This window comes from Phodopus roborovskii, unplaced genomic scaffold (genome assembly GCF_943737965.1).
Source record: "Phodopus roborovskii unplaced genomic scaffold, PHOROB, whole genome shotgun sequence".
NCBI lineage: Eukaryota > Metazoa > Chordata > Mammalia > Rodentia > Cricetidae > Phodopus > Phodopus roborovskii.
In genome coordinates, this window is record NW_026126418.1 from 18,396,512 (window position 1) to 18,415,664 (window position 19,153).

Sequence of the window (19,153 nt, forward strand, 5' to 3'; positions counted from 1 at the left end):
ACAGAAAAAGAGCAGCTCTTTACTATGTTAGTGATAACAATGCTGTTTTAGAAGACTAGGTTAAAATCGACAATCTGATAAATAATCATAGAATTGATCTTAAAACTCTATTTTAAAATTTTCTTTCTGGAATACTGATGTTAAATTCATAAATCTCTGCGTTTGCAAGCCTATATGCATGGATACCAACTAGCAAAGATATTGTTGCTATAACAAAAAGAAATCACAAATTTTTATCTAGTCATAGTGAATATTATTTGAACAATTAAAATTAAAATATTATGAATCCATATCATTAATTAGAAATTTAGTATTTCTAGATAAAGACACAGTTAAAAGAGCAAAACAGTGCTAGTAAAGCTGTGCATCTGAAAGCTAATGAATACATCAACCTTATATTCTTGTGTTAATGATTCAAAATCTTTGTTTCTCAATGTATGCTACAAACTCTGTCTTTGTCTCACCTGAGGGCCTTTGTTCATGCTTCTCCCTCTCATGGGAATTGTCCTTAATTTCACCACAATCTTGCATGGAGCCTTATCTCACTTTTTCCCAATACTTTTCTTTATTTTAGTTATTAATGTTGACATTAAGTATATTAGTTTTCTCTCTTCTAAAGAAATAGGTAACAGTTAAGTTTGTGTAATATTTAATCTGTATAAATACTCAAGGATTGTGGGGGCAGAAATAGATGGCAAAGAAAACATTAAAAGAATGAGCTGAAATTATCCTCATCTTCACTAAAATAGTCATTTTAAGTGTCACCTTGGAGCTGGAGAGATTACTCAGTCATTAAGAGCATTATTGATCTTGTAGAAGATCCACGTTCAGTTTCAGAAGTCACATGGTTACTCATGATCTGTGACTCCAGTCTAAGGTTCTAACTCTGTCTTCTAACTTCTAAAGTCAATGATCACATGTAAAGGCCGTGTATGAATGCAGGCAAAACACTCATACTAATACAATAAAAATATAACAAAATGTATTACCTCAGTGACACACACTGAAAGGAAATAGCATAAACTCCTGCTAACAGTGTTAATCAACACTAAACTGTAAATTCATTCTTTATAGCTAAATTTGTCTAAAATTTATACGTATGTCTGAAAGGCAATAAGCAAAAGATGACAGAAAGTTGAAGATGGGTCAGTATGAGCATTGCTCAGGCATCACAACTCACTGCAATTTTGTTTGAATGTATAAATTGTACTAAATTACACTGAAAAGTACTCTTCTCACACTAAAATTTTTTCGAAAGCAGGATAAATATGAAAAAATAGCAATCATTAAGAATTTCTCTTTGAAGGCCACTTGTGCTGGGACATGCTTTTATTCCCAGTGGTCAGGAGGCAAAGGAAGGAGGAATTTTGAAGTCAATCTGGTCTACATAGTAAGTTCCAGGCCATCCAGAGCTAATTAGTGAAACCTTGTATCAACAATAAATAAATGGTTCCCCAGGGTATGAGGAAGGTATGTGTAGCATGCATCAATAACACTACAAACATGTAAAACAATTCTGTGGAATAGGTATTCAGGCTGCAGATGGTGATGACAATCTTTAACACAGCCGATGTCAATCCTTAACACAGTGAATGTGAATTATGACCAAAAAAAAAAAAAAAAAAAAAAAGATCTAGAGAACCATTATTGATAGAAGATGTTGAGTTTCTAGTTATAAAACACTGCCCTCATTTTGGCTTTACTTTACATTTGGTATAATGACTAGATTTTCTGAAAACTTTTGTCTGCTGAAAGTTCAGTAATCTTGCTGGAAGAGAAACAGGCGCCACAGAAATTTGCACCTTAGAGACATCCTAAATGGTCAGAGATGGAGACTTTACTAAAACTGGAGAAAAGTCATTAGAAAAACTTGTACTAAATAACTTAAAATAATACTTCATATTGCATTATTTTTAACAACAAAAGCTTAGAGGAGGGAATAAATGAATAAAAATAAACATGCTCCCTTGGTGATTTCAAACACAAAATTGCAAACAACCACTAATTATAAACCATGTTTATTTTGTAAGATTGACAAGTTTCAGTTGGAACACAATTAAACAAGATAAATGGGAACTCACAACGATGTGACAGAGTTCATTCTTTTGGGTCTTACAGAAAACGCAGAGCAGTGGAAAGGGCTTTCTGCTGTTTCTAATCATGTATGTGGTTGTGGTGCTGGGAAATGTGCTCATCAGAGTGACTATGATCACAAGTCATAGTCTGAGATCACCAGTGTACTTTTTCCTCACATGTCTGTTCCTAGTAGATGTCACCTTTTCTTCTCTCATTGCTCCAAAGCTGATTATTGACTACGTTTTTGAGAAGCCTATCATATCTTGTGTGGTTTGCATGGCCCAGCTCTTTGTAGCACATTTTTGTTTTTTGTTTTGTTTTTTTTTTTTTTTTTTTTTTTTTTTTTTGGAGGTGTGGGGATTATATTCCTCATTGTGATGGTTTATGACCACTATGTGGCCATCTGTAAACCTCTTCACTACATGACCACAATAAGTCCTAAGATGTTTTGCATGCTATTGGCAAGAGCTTGGGTAGTGGGATTTGCACATGCAACCATTTAGCTTAGGATTTCTGTTCAAGAAATCCATTTTTGTTGTTCTTTACACTTGGTGCAACTAAGTTTTAACTTATATATCTTCAAAGTTATAGAATTACAATATTCTTCAATAACATAATAGGGGAACAAGATTATCAAAAAGTAATGAGAAAACATACAACCAATACCATCTTTAGCAAAGGTATTTGAAAGCAGAAATCTAGGATTATTTCTTAGAAAATTCTTCATATTTGTAGTAGTTGGAACATATATTTAGTGCATATGTTTCCAAGATTCTTTTTTCTCTTGTGATGTCTTTAGAGTAACACATTTAGAGTAATAAATATTAAAAAATATCAAGACTGCATCTGACTCTTGCTGTGACATATATATTGTTGGCTACTTCTTGTCAAATTTAGAGTAAGAAGCAGATTTAAAAAATCAGAACTAGGGAATTTGAAATTGCTACAAGTTGCTACAAATACATTGATTTGAAATTTCTGTAACAAATGATATGGCCATTAAAATAAATCACATGCTTTTCACTGAGACAATAAAAAATGTTACCTTAAGGGTCTTTAGTGTTTGGTTTGACTGTACCAATCACTTCCTCCATGATATAAAAATCATAACCTTTTTAAAAGATCCACCATTGAGAAGAGAGACTCTCAGGAGAATCTCTTCAATAGAGATCAATATAAAGTATAGGGTTTAGCCATCCAGGCCGGCAGACAGAAGACAGGTCCACAAATGTAATAACTCTTTCTTCAGCTGCAGAGCAATCTCAGAATTTTCCTTATGATAAATGTTTTTTTTTTTTTGTTATTGTTGTTTGTTGTTTTGCATGCAGAATGCAAGGACTACGATGTTAAGGAAAATTTGTCACTGTGTAAAAAGAAATTTTGGGAGATTAGACAATGTTAAGAGAGTCAGTTTCTTTTTTTTTTTGTTGTTGTTATTTTATTTAATTTTACATAACAAAGTCCAATTAAATGAAAACAAACATTTATACACAATATTTGGGAATTTGGGCTTCATTCTTTCCAATATACTTCCTGCTGGTAGGGGCACTGTCATGTGGGATTCGAAGAAGATTCAGATATCCTGGCTATAGTCTGTAGGGCTGTTTTGTCCAGCTGTTTTGAATGTAGGATCACCTTGTACTATGTTTCAGGCAGTCTGGCGTGATCAAACCACATTAGTCTAGAAGGAATCCACATCTTTTCATTTTCTTTGGAAACAAAAATAGAAAACCTTTTCCCCACTAACTTGTCCTTCAACTTAAATTTTGGAGTCAAAGCATTTTTTTAATTTAATTTATTATTTTACATGTTGATCCCAGTTCCCTCTCCCAACCTCCCTCCCTTCCCCCATCCCTCCCTCCCTCCTTCCCTCCCTTTTACCCTCTCTGCCCTCTCACATGCACTCTAAACACCCTACCCCCCCATCCCCCCACCCCAATTCCTTATGTAGGGGAATGCCATCCAGTTGGGGTCATGTAGATCTGACAGGTCATGTGAAGTAGAGACTAGTGCTTCTCTCCTGTCTCTAGATTAAGGCAGTTATCCCTCCATGGGGGATGTGTTCGCAAAGTCCTTTTGTGCACCAGGGATACATCCTGGCTCCACTGTCTGAGGTCTCTTAGACTACTCAGTCCTTCTGGCTGAGACCCATTTCAGGGGGGCCTGAGTCAGTCCCATGCTGGCTTCCCAGCTATCAGTCTAGTGGCCGTTATCTGCTCCTTGTTCAGGTAAGCAGTCTCTATGTGTTTCTGCCACATGGACTTGTACTCTCCATCTGCATCTGGGTTCTAGTTCAACTCAGTGTTTATGTATGGGTGTTTGATCCTGTTTTCAACAGGCATTAGTTGAGGGCTCCATGGAGAAGTTAGTTGTTGATCTCACTCTCCGGGAAGGGCATTTATGATAGCCTTTCCATGGAAGCTGAGATTGTTAGTTGGAAGTAGTCTTGTAGTTCTCTAGACTTTTCTTTGTGTTCAATTTTATGTTCAAACCAATATTGGCTCCCTTTTTATGTTCTCTCTCTCTCTCTCTCTCTCTCTCTCTCTCTCTCTCTCTCTTTCTCTCTCTCTCTCTCTCTTTCCTATCTTCTATTCCTAACCAAGCTCAATCTTCCTGGTCGCACATGTTTTCTTTTCCTCCGCCTCATTTTCTCCTACTTCTCTCTCCATTCCCTGCCCCCACCCACTTCACCGGAGCTCTGGGGGACTTGTCCTTGCCTAGTTCTGTGAGGGACTTTGTATTACTCTCTTAGAATACACCTTGTTTCCTAGTTCCTCTGGTGGTGTGAATTATAGGCTGGTGATCCTTTGATCTAGGTCTAAAATCCATATATGAGTGAGTACATACTGTGTTCCTCTTTTTGTGACTGGGTAACCTCATTCAGGATGGTTTCTTCAAGTGCCATCCACTTGCCTGTGAATTTCAAGATACCATTATTTTTTACTGCAGAGTAGTATTCCATTGTGTAGATGTGCCACATCTTCATTAACCATTCTTCAATTGAGGGGCATCTAGGTTGCTTCCAGGTTCTTGCTATTACAAATAGTGCTGCTATGAACATAGTTGAACAGATGTCTTTGTTGCATGGATGTGAATCCTTTGGGTATATGCCTAAGAGGGGGATTGCCGGGTCCTGTGGTGAACTAATTTGCATTTTCCTGAGGAACTGCCATACTGATCTCCAAAATGGCTGTTTGAGTTTGCACTCCCACCAGCAGTGGAGGAGTGTTCCACTTTCTCCACATCCTCTCCAACATTAATCATCATTGGTGTTTCTAATTTTAGCCATTCTGGCAGGGGTAAGATGGTATCTCAAAGTTGTTTTGATTTGCATTTCCCTGATAGCTAAGGATGTGGAACATTTTCTTAAGTGTCTTTCAGCCTTTTTGATTTCCTCCATTGAGAATTCTTTCTTCAGTTCTGTACCCCATTTTTTAATAGGGTTATTTGGTGTTTTGTTGACTAGTTTCTTGAGTTCTTTGTGTATTTTGAAGTCAGCCCTTTGTCAGATAAAGGGTTGGGGAAAATCTTTTCCCAGTCTGTGGGCTGTCGTTTGGTCTTGTCGACTGTGTCCTTTGCCTTACAGAAGCTTCTAAGTTTAAAAAGGTCCCATTTATTAATTGTTTCTTTCAGTGTCTTTGCCCCTAGAGTTATGTTGAAGAAGCAGTCTCCTATACCAATTTGTTCAAGGGTACCTCGTACTTTCTCTTCTAAGAAGTTCAATGTGGCTGGATTGATGTTAAGGTCTTTGATCCATTTGGACTTGAGTTTTGTGCATGGCGACAGACATGGGTCTATCTGCAGTCTTCTACACACCCTCATCCAATTGTGCCAGCACCATTTGTTGAAGATGCTGTCCTTGCCCCCATTGTATAATTTTAGCTGTTTTGTCGAAAATCAGGTGTTCATAGGTGCATGGATTAATATCAGGATTTTCAATTCGATTCCATTGGTCTACCTGTCTATTTTTATGCCAATACCAGGCTGTTTTCAGAACTATAGCTCTGTAGTAGAGCTTAAAGTCAGGGATGGTGATGCCTCCTGAAGTTCTTTTATTGTATAGGGTTGTTTTGGCTATCCTGGGTCTTTTGTTTTTCCATATAAAGTTGATTATTATCCTTTCAAGGTCGGTGAAGAATTGTGGTGGGATTTTAATGGGGATTGCATTGAATCTGTAGATTGCTTTTGGTAAGATTGCCATTTTTACTATGTTAATCCTAACCAAGAGCATGGGAGATCTTTCCATTTTCTGGTATTTTCTTTAATTTCTTTCTTTAGAGTCACAACGTTCTTATTATATAGGTCTTTTACTTGTTTGGTAAGCTTTACACCAAGATACTTTATGGTGCTTGTGGCTATTGTAAAGGGTGATGTTTCTCTGATTTCTTTCTCTGCCTCTTTGTCGTCTGAAAAAAGTAGGGCTACTGATTTTTTTTTTTTTGAGTTTATCTTGTATCCTGCTAGTTTGCTGAAGGTGTTTATCAGCTGTAGGAGTTCCCTGGTAGAGTTTATTGGCTCACTTATGTAAACTATCATAACATCTGCAAATAGAGACAGTTTGACTTCTTCCTTTCCAATTTGGATCCCCTTCATCTCCTTTTGTTGTCTTATAGCATTAGCTAGAACTTCTAGTATGATATTGAAGAGATGTGGAGAAAGAGGACAACCTTGTCTTGTTCCTGATTTTAGAGGAATTTGCTTAAGTTTCTCTCCATTCTGTTTGATGTTGGCAGTTGGTTTGCTGTTTATTGCTCTTATTATGTTTAGGCATGTTCCTGTTATCCCTGACCTGTCTAATACCTTTATCATGAAAGGGTGTTGAATTTTGTTGAAGGCTTTTTCTGCATCTAGGGAGATAATCATATGGTTTTTCTTTTTCTGTTTGTTTATATGGAGGATCACCTTGATAGATTTTCATATGTTAAATCATCCCTGCATTCCAGGTATGAAGCCTATTTGGTCATGGTGGATGATTTCTCTGATGTATTCTTGAATTCGGTTTGCCAGTAATTTATTGAGTATTTTTGCATTGATGTTCATCAGGGATATTGGTCTGTAGTTTTCTTTCTTAGTTGTGTCTTTGTGAGGTTTGGGTACCAAAGTTATTGTGGCCTCATAAAAAGAGTTTGGTAATGAACCTAAGAGAGTCAGTTTCTCTAAGAGTTAATTGTGTGAAGCTGAAAATGTGACTCTTAAGCTGCAATACCCTCCAATGTGCAATAAATGCAATGAATATGCAGCATCTAACATGAAAAGTTTTGGGTATATGTGGAATAAGCCAAGGAGTGGAATAAGAGGAATAATGTAGTACATAATTAGCAAGAACCAAATAAAACAAAACAAAGCAAAAAAAAAAAAAAAAAAATCAAAATCACAACTAAAAGCATGGCCACCCAAGTCTGCTTGTAATGCACATTATGGTACCACATACCCAGAACTATGGAATTATTTGCCATTCTAGGATTGCTACTGAAATGACTTTTTTTTTTTTCCTTTTGGGGTCCCTGACTTTTGCTCTGAGAATAGCAATGTTTGTTGGTAATTGGTGTCATTATATAGTGGACTAATATATTCTCTTTAGAATTCATGGTAGATGATAGTTAAGAGTTTGCATTGAGTATTAGAATAGACTTCATTATTGGCTCCTAAAGATTTTTGTAACTTTAAAATCTCTGGGGGCTCATAGTGATGTACTCAATGTATAAGAGTTGAATATGGGCTGTGGTTGTGCAGTGGTGTGTTATATAAGAATGTAATTGGATGAAAAGATAAGGGTTGTGGTTGTGAAGATTAATCTTCATGAGGGCAATAGTGTCATGTTCTAAGGAAACTTTAATTTAAAATTTTACCTATGTATACCTTTGTAAGGTATACGGATTTTTCTGCCTGCCACTGTTGGTCTTGTCCTGCCTCCGTGCCAGCCCCAAATAATGCACAGAGACTCTGTATTTGATATAATCCTGTTGGCCCTGTTACATGTTTCTTATCAGCTAGCTCTGCCTTAATTATTAACCCATTTCTGTGTATTTCCAAGTGGTCTTACCGAGAGTGGAGGAATGGTGGTTCTGTTCTCTCCAGGCTCTCCATCCTGACTCTTCCACTCCACTTCCTATTTCCTCCTTGTCTCCTAGTCCCTCCTATGTTCCTTTCCTATTGGTCAACAGTGCTTTATTATTAACCAGAATGAGAAACATATACAGAATGACATACCTTAAAGATTGTATAATTTATTTTCAGTGCTAGGATTTTGGACCAAGGCTCTCAAAAACCCAGGCTACCCTGTAACCCTGAACTGTGCTGTGTATGCTGTTAGATTTTTCACTGGACAGTAGTTCTCTTGGTGTTCAACATGTCACTTTTAGCTCCCATAACTGTGAGAAAGAAACTTTTGTTTAGAATTCACCAATAAAATTTTGCAGCAATAGGAAAACCCCAAACCATGATTGTTATAATGCCTCGTATCAAATTTGACATGATCTACTTCCAGTTTGAGTATCATATATACCCATAAAAGAAGTTCAGCACAATAGATTAGCATGTATTGGCAATTAATGGCATGCTACCATGCTTTGTCAATGATGGTGAATTATATCCCCTCACATTTTCAGATGAAATGAAAATATCTTCCTGAAATTGCTTTTTTTCATGATTTTGTCACAACATTGAGAAAATACTATGTATATATCTATTTGAATACTAGTTAGATCCAAGTATGGCAGCCATGATCATATGGCCATTTGTAGAAACTTGTATGGCCACTGGAAAAATCTCTGAAAGAGCTCTCTCATCAAAATGAACTCCACTCTGATTTTCATCTGTGACTTCTTCTCACCCCAGTCCTGGAATCCCTTCTTTACTTACCAGCCTACCATTCCACAAGTAAAGTAGATAGTTTTTGATGTAACTATCCATTGGTTAGCTTTCTCACCTCTGCAAGTTTTTGTGCAAATGTGAAATCTCTAGTACAATTAAGCACCAATCTTAATTGCATACTTTGTAGACTACTCCTTAATCCAAGTGACTCTGCCCACCACTGTGTTTGTCATTTTTATTAGCACATACAAAATTTCTAAGAAAACATTTATCACCTTACTTGTAGATACATTATTTATTTTCAATATTTCTTACATGAAATTCAGATTACCAAGCAAGAAAAATTAGGGTTTTATATTTGTATCTTAGGTGCCGTGATTGGCATATAACAGTTGCTTAATCATATATGTTGAAACATTGCATAAATGTGTATAGAACATATATAGACACAAATAATGGACAAGTTAATAAAGTTATATCTAGGTTATAGATGGTAAAAAATAAAACAAAATACAGTAAATCTGTGGTTGATTTTGGATCACTCAATTATATAAAGGGCTTTCATAATAATTCCAAAACATCTTATTATGTTAATATGCTGCATATTATAAAAATATTTCAAAATTTTTAAAATATTGATTCTATAATAAAATTTACCTGAGATAAAATGATTGCTATTTTACTATGGTCTAATAAAACGGCTTAGGAAATACTATTAATCTTGGAGGATAGACACTAGTCTTTTGTTCTTTGTCTTTTTACTAAAGTGTTTTGTAGTATCAAGGCATAAAATGTTTCCACTTATTATAAATAATTATAGTGAAAACTTCACATTTTTAAAAACACTGTATAGTTTTAAATTCCCTTTCTTTTGCTGGGTGTATAAAAGCTAGCTACACTTTCTGCATTCAGTCTCACTATCTGGTTGTAACATAGACTAATGCATCTTGAAATTGTTTGTAATGTAAGGATGTGGAAAGGATCTTGCTACTATACTCCTAATGAATGGATACGATAAAAACCAAGTGAAGATTGTTAATAATTTACTTATGTCTATGGTTCTATAGCTACAAATTGCAGGTGAAAAAATGTCATTTTTATCTCTAAACTTCAGTTCAATATCTGTTTATTGAACACCAACAGAACTTTGTATAAATATGAGCCTTCCTAAAATTATTTTTCCTAAGGGCAAATGGGCTTTCATCTTAGTAATAATTTGTTGTGTAATTACAGGTTTTTGGGAAATCATGTCAGCCATAAGAACAATTTAAATCTCACAAAAATTAGTCCCTTATGAGAATGAAATCTTAACTCATCAATACATAAATACTCTTTAGGTGTGACATTTTATGTTGAAGTGCTTTTGCAATATTACTAACTGAAATTTCTATGTATCATTCAAACCCTTTTGTATCTGTTGAAAACTAATGAGGATATACAGGTTGCTACTGGCTACACTTCTAAGGACTTCTTTATTTGTTATTCACAAGCAGCCATGGTTAACATTAGAAATTATAATTGCTGAATAATACTACAATAAACACTAAGCCTATATTAAATTTCTATAAATTCACTTTTGTTTAGGTTTAGAAGCAGTAGAAAATAATATGGGATAGCATATATCAATGAACTCATATCAGTCATCTTCAATATACATATATAGTAGTTTTAATCTGAAAATGTCCTTAGAAGCTTCATAAATTGAAAAACTAGTTGTTGGTCACAGAACTTTTGAAAAACTATTGGATCCTAAATAATTCACAGATGAATCCAAAAGTCAAATGGCTCTGAGAATGTGAGGCCCCACTGAAAGAAGTACGTCATTAGGACATGCCTTTAAGGACTGTTTGAGAAGGTTGTGATACTGCAAGTGTTGGAACTTTGTGAGGCAATAGATGAGTAGACAAGAGACTTACCATCTCCTTTGAAGGCTGCATGGTCCAGCTCTTTGCAGAACATTTCTTTGGAGGTGTGGGGATCATTCTGCTTATTGTGATGGCCTATGACTGCTAAGTTGCCATCTCTAAACCTCTTCACTAGGTGACCATCATGAATCCTCACATGTGTTACATACTGTTGGGAGGAGCTTGGGTAGGGGGATTTGCACATGCCAACTACTCAGCTTCTTTTCATGTATCAAATACCTTTCTGTGGTCCCAATGTCATAAATCACTTTATATGTGATTTGTTTCAGTTGTTGACATTGGCCTGCTTGGATACCCATATCCTGGGTCTCATTGTCATCTTCAACAGTGGGGTGATGTGTATGGCTATATTCCTTATTTTAATTGCATCCTATGTAATTATCTTGTGTTCTCTAAAACTCATAACTCTGAAGGATGACAAAAAGCCCCCTCCACATGTGGCTCTCACTTCACAGTGGTTGTTATTTTTTGTGTCATGCATTCTCTTTTATGTGAGTCCTGTATCTACCTACCCCACAGACAAGGCCATGGCTATGTCAGATTCAATTGTCACACCCATGCTGAGTTGAATCCCTTTGACTACACACTGAAGAATGCGGAGGTGAAAAATTCTATGAAGAAACTTTGGAGGAAGTAGAAGGTTTTCTTTTCCAAGTCACTTTTATGCTAAGAATCATGTTCCTCATAAGAAGTAGTTTTTCGTTCAGAAATGAATAATGTATAAATATTCCCTTCTTTGAAATCAAATGCATGCTTTATGTCTAACTGTATGAGTATTTGCTATGATTTAGACTAATTTAAATATACGATACATAAATTTTCCAGCATTTCACCTTTCCTTTACTTCACAATACCTTTGCAACTCCTTGCTTTTCCTTGGAATTCTGTTAAACCATCTTTCATTGCCATTTTGTATAAAGGACATCTTCTATTACTCAACACCTTCCTACAAGATATCAACCACATTCTTGTTGCTCCAGTAGCCCTTAAAGCTATACTACTTTTGATCCCTTGAGTGAGTGCCTCTATAACATATGTATCTATGTTAATATATCTTAAAACATGGAAAAAGAAACATATTTATGTATTATGAACAGAAAAATAGAACTATTCTGAAGAAAGATAAAAACATAGGTGGAGTATTAAGGGTCAAATTGGTAGTGAATAGAATTCAGAATATGATTAAATTCATACACAATTGTATGAAGCAATATATATGAATTCATGGATATGTTCAATGAATTTGCATGAATAAAATATTAACTGTGAAACTGAATGTCATTTTTCAGTGAAGCCAGACTACACAACTATATTCTTTCTTCCTTTGCTGATATTGTTTTTCTCAACAAAGTAAGGATTGGTCACTCTACTTTTCTCATCATTAGTAAGTGTTTTACCACTAAGGTATGGCCTCCATAAATGTCTTTATCTCAATATATTTGTTTACTCAGAATAAAGATCAGAGATGCCTTTTATAACTATCTAAATGTAGCGAGATATTCACTTTGTCTGTACCTGTGGCACTGACCATGTTTATTGGTGGGTGGTGGGGACTGGGGCAGAAGTGACCTGGGGGAACTAGGTCTGGGGAAGGAGTCCTGGAACACTCTCTTGCTTGCTGAACTGGGGCAGAGAGCATATGGAGGCATCCTTGGGACCAGGAACCTGCTGGTGTTCATTTGCCTCTGTTTTAAATTGTTTCTCCCGGAATAAACATCTATCCCGATTCTTATTGAACCACAATATTTGGTGTTAGAAGTGGGATACTGATTTCTCTGATTTTGGGAGATCAGGTCTCACCTAGGTGGTGGCACAGAAGCGCCATGCTCTTCTAAGTGCTCACATGCCTCTGTGCTGACTTAAGGACTACAGCTACAGTGAGGCGATGTTTCTTTCCCAGACCCTCTGAGGCTGCCTCTGAGCTATTGTGAAAGAATCAAATTCATAAAGAAAACAATTTGGATCCTTCCACGCATTGTAAGAAAAACACCTATCTCTTGAGTTCCTACATTCTACACTGCTGTAAACAAATCTGGTAAGGCAGGATATAAGTCAGTAAAATAAGTAAAATTGTTCAAATCTGTACAAAAGGCAGATTTGTACACCATTCTCATGGTACTTATGAATTTTACAGAACCCATCAACATAGTTACTGACTCTGAATACACAGAGTGGTCTTACACATTGAGACTACAGAATTTATTTCTGACAGTACAGAATTAACTTCATTGTTAATAAAAGTTACAACATACTATCAGAAGTAGGAATATATATATATATCCAGGTCCTCTAGCACAAGGCAATGATTAAATTGATCGGTTATTAATAGGAAGTATGCTAGAAGCCTCGGAGTGTCATAAGAAAAACCACATGAACAGCAAACATTTAAAAATGATTTTTCTATCACTTGGCAACAAGCTAAGGAAATAAATAGTATTGGAATGACCTACTTGCCCATTCTAAACCAAACTCCTTTACCACCAGGCAGTAACCCTAAAGGTATAAATAGGAATGAAATATGGCAAATGGATGTGTTTCATTTTGCAGAATTTGGAAAACTAATATATATGTACCACACTATAGACACATTTTCAGGGTTTCAATGGGCCAATGATCTGAGCTCTGAAAAGGCTGATTCTGTTATCACATACCTATTAAAGGTAATGGCCATTATGAGCATACCTGCAAAAAATAAAAGCCACAGTACTCCAGCATATATCTCCAGCAAATTCAAACAGATTTGAGTATTATAACATGAAGCACATGACTGGTATACCACACAATCCTATAGGACAAGCAATAGTTGAGAGGTATATTCATACTTTAAAAGAAATTCCCTATAAAGAGGCAGGGGAAACCAAGTCACCCAAACACAGATTACATAATGCTTTATTAACATTAAACTTTCTTAATGCTATTGAAAAAAGGAAAAACAGTGCAGGAAGATACTGGACAATAGAAAAAACTTCTAAACTAAACCAGCAGGTGTATTTCAAGGATGCATTGACCTCAATATTGAAACCAGGATATGTGTTACATTGGGGTAGGGGTTTTGCCTTTGTATCTACAGGATAAACTAAACTTCTCAATGAAGAGAAATGAGAAGTCATCTAACAAAAGTTCTCATAAATTGAGCGGAGACCTCTCAAAGTTAGGGGAAGTGTTCTGTTTTTGCCCTTACAGGAAAAAAGAAAACATCCATCTTCAAACAGCCCAAAGACACTGAACATGTAGGTACATACAGAAGAGAAGATAGCACTCCCAAAAGAACCATTTAATGAAGAGAAATATGATTTATGGTAACAATAATTCTAGTGAACTACTTCTATACAGGGATTTCTCTTTACTGTCTAGTATTCCTTTAGTCCCAGTTCTTGGAAATGCTGGTTTTGGAGTTGGATTTGGCTTTCCTTCTCTAAATTTAAGCATGTTATTAAGATTAAAATCACAATTTCTGCCGTGTATCAAGAAGCCGATAGGTGTAAGGCAAAGGCTAACAAAATCTGGGAACTGTCATTTGCCTATACACAGTTTGGACAGGGACAGAGAGCATCTAGAGAAATCATTGGGACCAGGAACCTGCTGGTGTTTATTTGTCTTTGTGGTAAGTTATTTCTCCCTGAATAAACATCTATTCAGACTGTTTTTCCTGATCCTTATTAGACCAGGACATTTAAATAATTAAGTAACTTAGTAATTAAAATATAACCCCAGTATCAGAGACATTATTAAGTAGAATTTTATGATGACTTTAGGAAGGTACTTTATTTTGGGAGATTGTTAAGATTTCTACTCAGAGGTGAAATTTCAGATAACATTCTTTTTTTCTTATAATTTCTTCAGAATAATTAGTTACCATAATCTGCTTTATAATAACAATGAAAATAAATAATTCATGAATGTATTGTAATGTAAACAACCATATAGCTATCAGTGAATGAAAAAATTTGAAAGGGAGAAATAAGAGAGTAAATAGTTATGATGTTTTACAGAAAATGTAAGAGACCAACAGATGGAGGAAAATTATCTCTACATATAGTATAGGGCACAATGGTGCTGCCTTTATGTCTGTGGGAGGACAAAGGTCCTTTTCAAAGTGATCCAAAGTTAAACTTCTTTGATAGCATTGACAGAATCCAAATTTTACCTCGTGTAGTTAAACAGAAAATGTGAATGAGTTTTAATCTAGCTTCCATTTTCCTTTCCTCCTCCAATAGCAAAGCAATTTTCACAATACTTTTAAAAGTATTTCATGATATCTATATATTTTTATACTTACTATGCTATTTAACAGTAAGTAATGAAAATTCTAGAATTAATGTAATTATTTGGATGTTTCTTAAAACCTCAAAATTTTTTTGTTTAGTATTAACACATCTTAGAGTGAAATCCTTAACTTTATGTTTTTAGTATGTAGGGATTCCTAATCTGATAAAGTTCTATCTAAGAAAGCTAATTCTTAGTGTTAAGATATTTTCAGCTTCATCCTATAAATTTGAATCACCTGATGCTTTGCTTATTAATTTAGCAAACAGAATTAAAATTACTTTTGAAGACTTGGCATGCTGGCTCATGCCTTTACTTCTAGCAGACAGTAAGCCAAGGCAAAAAGATGTCTGTGGTTCAAGGCTATCTTGGTGTACAAAATGGATTCTAATATATATATATATATATATATATATATATATATATATATAGAGAGAGAGAGAGAGAGAGAGAGAGACTCTGTTTCAAAACAAAACAAACCCAAAATTATTAATTTTTAATGACTAAATATGTCTTCTAAGTTAATGGTTAGCAAATAAATCATCAGACAGTAGTAGCTGATATTCAACATATTTTTGCATCAACATTTATTCTATCATTAAGCATTTCATTTGAAAGTTTGATTAGACATAGTATGAAATCACAAAGAATCTTTAAGCCACTCTGCTTATTTCTATGATAATGACAGTATATGAAAAAATATGAATTTCCAAATTAAGAGAGAAAGAGGACAAAGCTGAGCAGTATGTATGGGTCAGGATGATTAGTAATGCTAAATTTAGAACAATTATTCTAAAGATGAGATTGATTGTCATTTGTGTGTGTGTGTGTGTGTGTGTTGTGTTGTCTGTGTGTGTGTGTTTTCATTCTTCTATCCCTATTATTTGGCATGAAACCCCGCCCATTGATGGGTCTAAGAGACTGCGATCATAAAAATTTATGCAGGATGGAGGGAGGGAAGGAGGGAGGAAGGAAAGGAAGAAGGGAGGGAGAGGGAACTGGGATCGACATGTAAAGTAATAAATTAAATAAAAAATAAATAAAAAATAAAAAAGAGAAAAAAAATTATGCAGAAATAGGCACCTGTTGACTTTGTAAAAGATATGCATGATAGTTTATCATTGACACTATTCTGTAATGACAGTGTTCATTACTAACAGTGTTTGTTATGGACCTTTGCCAGTCACTGTTCACGGGGAACCACATAGAAATCTTGTAGGAACTAACCTGAGTGGAGAGATGCAGCATTTTGAAACAATAACAGGATGGTCGTAGTTAAAGCAAAGGGTAGACAGTTTCCTCTGTACCAAGGGTATATAATTAGAAATTTCTGGGTAAACATTATTTGAGAGGCCTCAAAATACCCACAAGAATATACAACCATTAATATATTCCATTTCCATACTCAATGAGTAAGTTTAAAAATCATCAATTCAAACAAGATTTTCCTGTCTTCTGTATAACTCTCCATCCCTTGTCTCCTTATATATTCTGGTCTGTCTTTCATAGTTTCAGATTCCAGACCTTAGCTGAAGATGGAGAATAACTTTTCAAACTAAAAATAACAAAATCTGAAGACTTTATTTTTAAAATTTGTATATATTTTAATATTTGACACGTAATTTCAAAAATTACTGGGTAAAATGTTGTATTTTAACAATATACTATGTGTAATTACCAAAATAGAGAAAGGACTTATTCAATATCTCTTACAGTTATAACTTCCCTGTGTTGGTAATTCTTAACCTTTTGACAAGACTACTTAGTTGGAACATTCCAAATTTATGGTAGTATTCTGTAGGACAACAGCAATGGAGGGCAGCTTGTTACTTGGTTTTCATTAGTTATGATTCACATTACTGAGGCAAAATTAGCATGAATGAGGGATGGTTTATTTTGTCTCAGTTTGAGAATACAGTCCATCATAGCAGGAGGATCATGACAGAAGCAGCCAATGGTTTCTAATTTGCAACCATAGTCAGAAAGAAGAAAGTAAAAACACAAACTCTTCATCTTATTGAATTCAGTTCAAGAGACTCCAGGCCATGGAATTCTGTCACTTACAGTTAAGATGTGCTTTCCCATCTAAATGAACATAAGGTAGATCTTCCCTCACAGGCATGCCTACGGAACTATCTTTTAGGTGATTCCAGATTGTGCACGATGGCAATCAACATCACAGCCAGCATTGGGGCATTTGAACAGAGCACATAAATTTCTGATGGAGGTCTTATCTAATATCTAGGGGATTTGGAACTCTGACTTTACCTAACAGTGAGAAGACTCTTCATAAAATCTTATGCATTCACATTTAAAGACTTGTAAACTGGTCTTTCTTGCAATATGAAATTTGAAGGAACAGCCAAAGATAAGAAATAAATGTTTATTTGTTTTTCTGACTTACTTAAAAATCTCCATGGACATTGAAAATAAAACTCAAAGAATATCAAAGGATATTCATAATGAAAATTATGAATATCCAACTGGACAGGATATAGGCAAAATTGACATTTGTAAATAGGAGTCTAGAAACTTTGAGAAATATCCCTTGAGATATCATTGCCTACTCTGCTATCAATTGTTCATAATTAAATTATTAGAAAAATTTGTGACGTTATAACCTTATGTTCAAATGAGAAATGTTCTTATTAACATAGTATAGTGCCTTTTTCATCACCTCTTAATTTTTGTTTGTTTGTTTCTTATTTGTTCTCAGGATGAAACCCAGGGTGTTTTTCATGCTAACAAAGCTTCCTACCAATGAATTGCATTCCAGAAGGAAATTATTAGTTGAAGTGGTATTTCTGGGTACCAATGTAATTTATTACCTGTGATAGTGAAAAATCATTGCTTTGTTTTATTGTGAGAGGAAATATTCAGCGTGTGAATTATAACAATTTTGATTAGGTTAAATTGAAACTGAAAATACACAATTTAAAATACTCAAATAGCTAAAAGTCCAAGGGGGATAAGCTCTACCTTTGACCTTCATTATTAGAAATATGAATTATGTCCTCTCTCAATTCTATTAATCATGGGGTACTAAGAAGTTAAACTATTCCAGGTTAACAATACATTCTTAACACGAAATTTCCTTTCTTCCTCCAAATATTCACATACCTGAAACAAGCAATAAGGATGATGATGATCTTTTTATCCACCCAGAGAGAATCAATCTTTCCATGCCTCTCCCTATCATCCTTCCCTATCTTTATGTTTGTATGTCTTTCACCCTATTAGATAGTGGTTTTCTTTCTTGTTCTGCATATTCTGGCTGCTTAAATTTCTTCTCTCCTGGCCCCACTTCTCCACTGTTAATGTGGAAAACAAACAAACAAACAAACACACAAACAAACAAAAAAACCCAAAATAACAAAAACTCTAATTCACCTCCAATGAAATCCTCCTTTTATCACCATCCACAGGAGTTCTACTAGCTTTATAAGGAAGATCTGGGTTTCAGGTGTACTTTCAAGATTTTATTATAGTTCATAACTGTAAATCCCCCAGAGTTGTAAGGATATACACAGATTATTGTTTCTAAAATCATTCTTTTAGAAAGTTTGCTCTGTATGATTTCTTATAAACATGTTTAAAATAAAGTAGAATAAAATCTTTAAGAGTAATGTATACACTTTCACATATAAACAATTATTTAACAATTAATTATTTACCTATCTATATGCATATGTACATGATTAATTTTCTATCTATATGTGAAGATCAAATAAGATTATTATTTTTATGATTTTTATCACATGAACTTATGTATTTACTTATTTATGTAAATACATAACACATGTGAGTGAGTAGGTTAGCAGTCAAATTGTGGAAGTTTATTCTCTCCTTAATCTTGTGGGTTCCAGGGACCCACATCATCAGCCTTGGTGGCAATAACATTTACTATTATGCCATCTCACTTGTCCCAGGCTATTATTTATACATGCATATACAAGACAGATATCTTAATTCATACACTCTCAGAAATATTTTCTCTTCCCAGGCCATGTATTAAAACTAAACTATTAAAGAACTATAGTTTAGAATTGTCACATATTGTTTATCAGATGAAA

General features: G+C 34.8%; 1 pseudogene; it reads left to right on the plus strand.

Moving 5' to 3' along the window:
• The first annotated feature begins 2,069 nt into the window (after nt 1-2,069).
• LOC127221999 (olfactory receptor 4C6-like) lies at nt 2,070-11,451 on the plus strand (annotated as a pseudogene).
• Nucleotides 11,452-19,153: the final 7,702 nt, after the last annotated feature.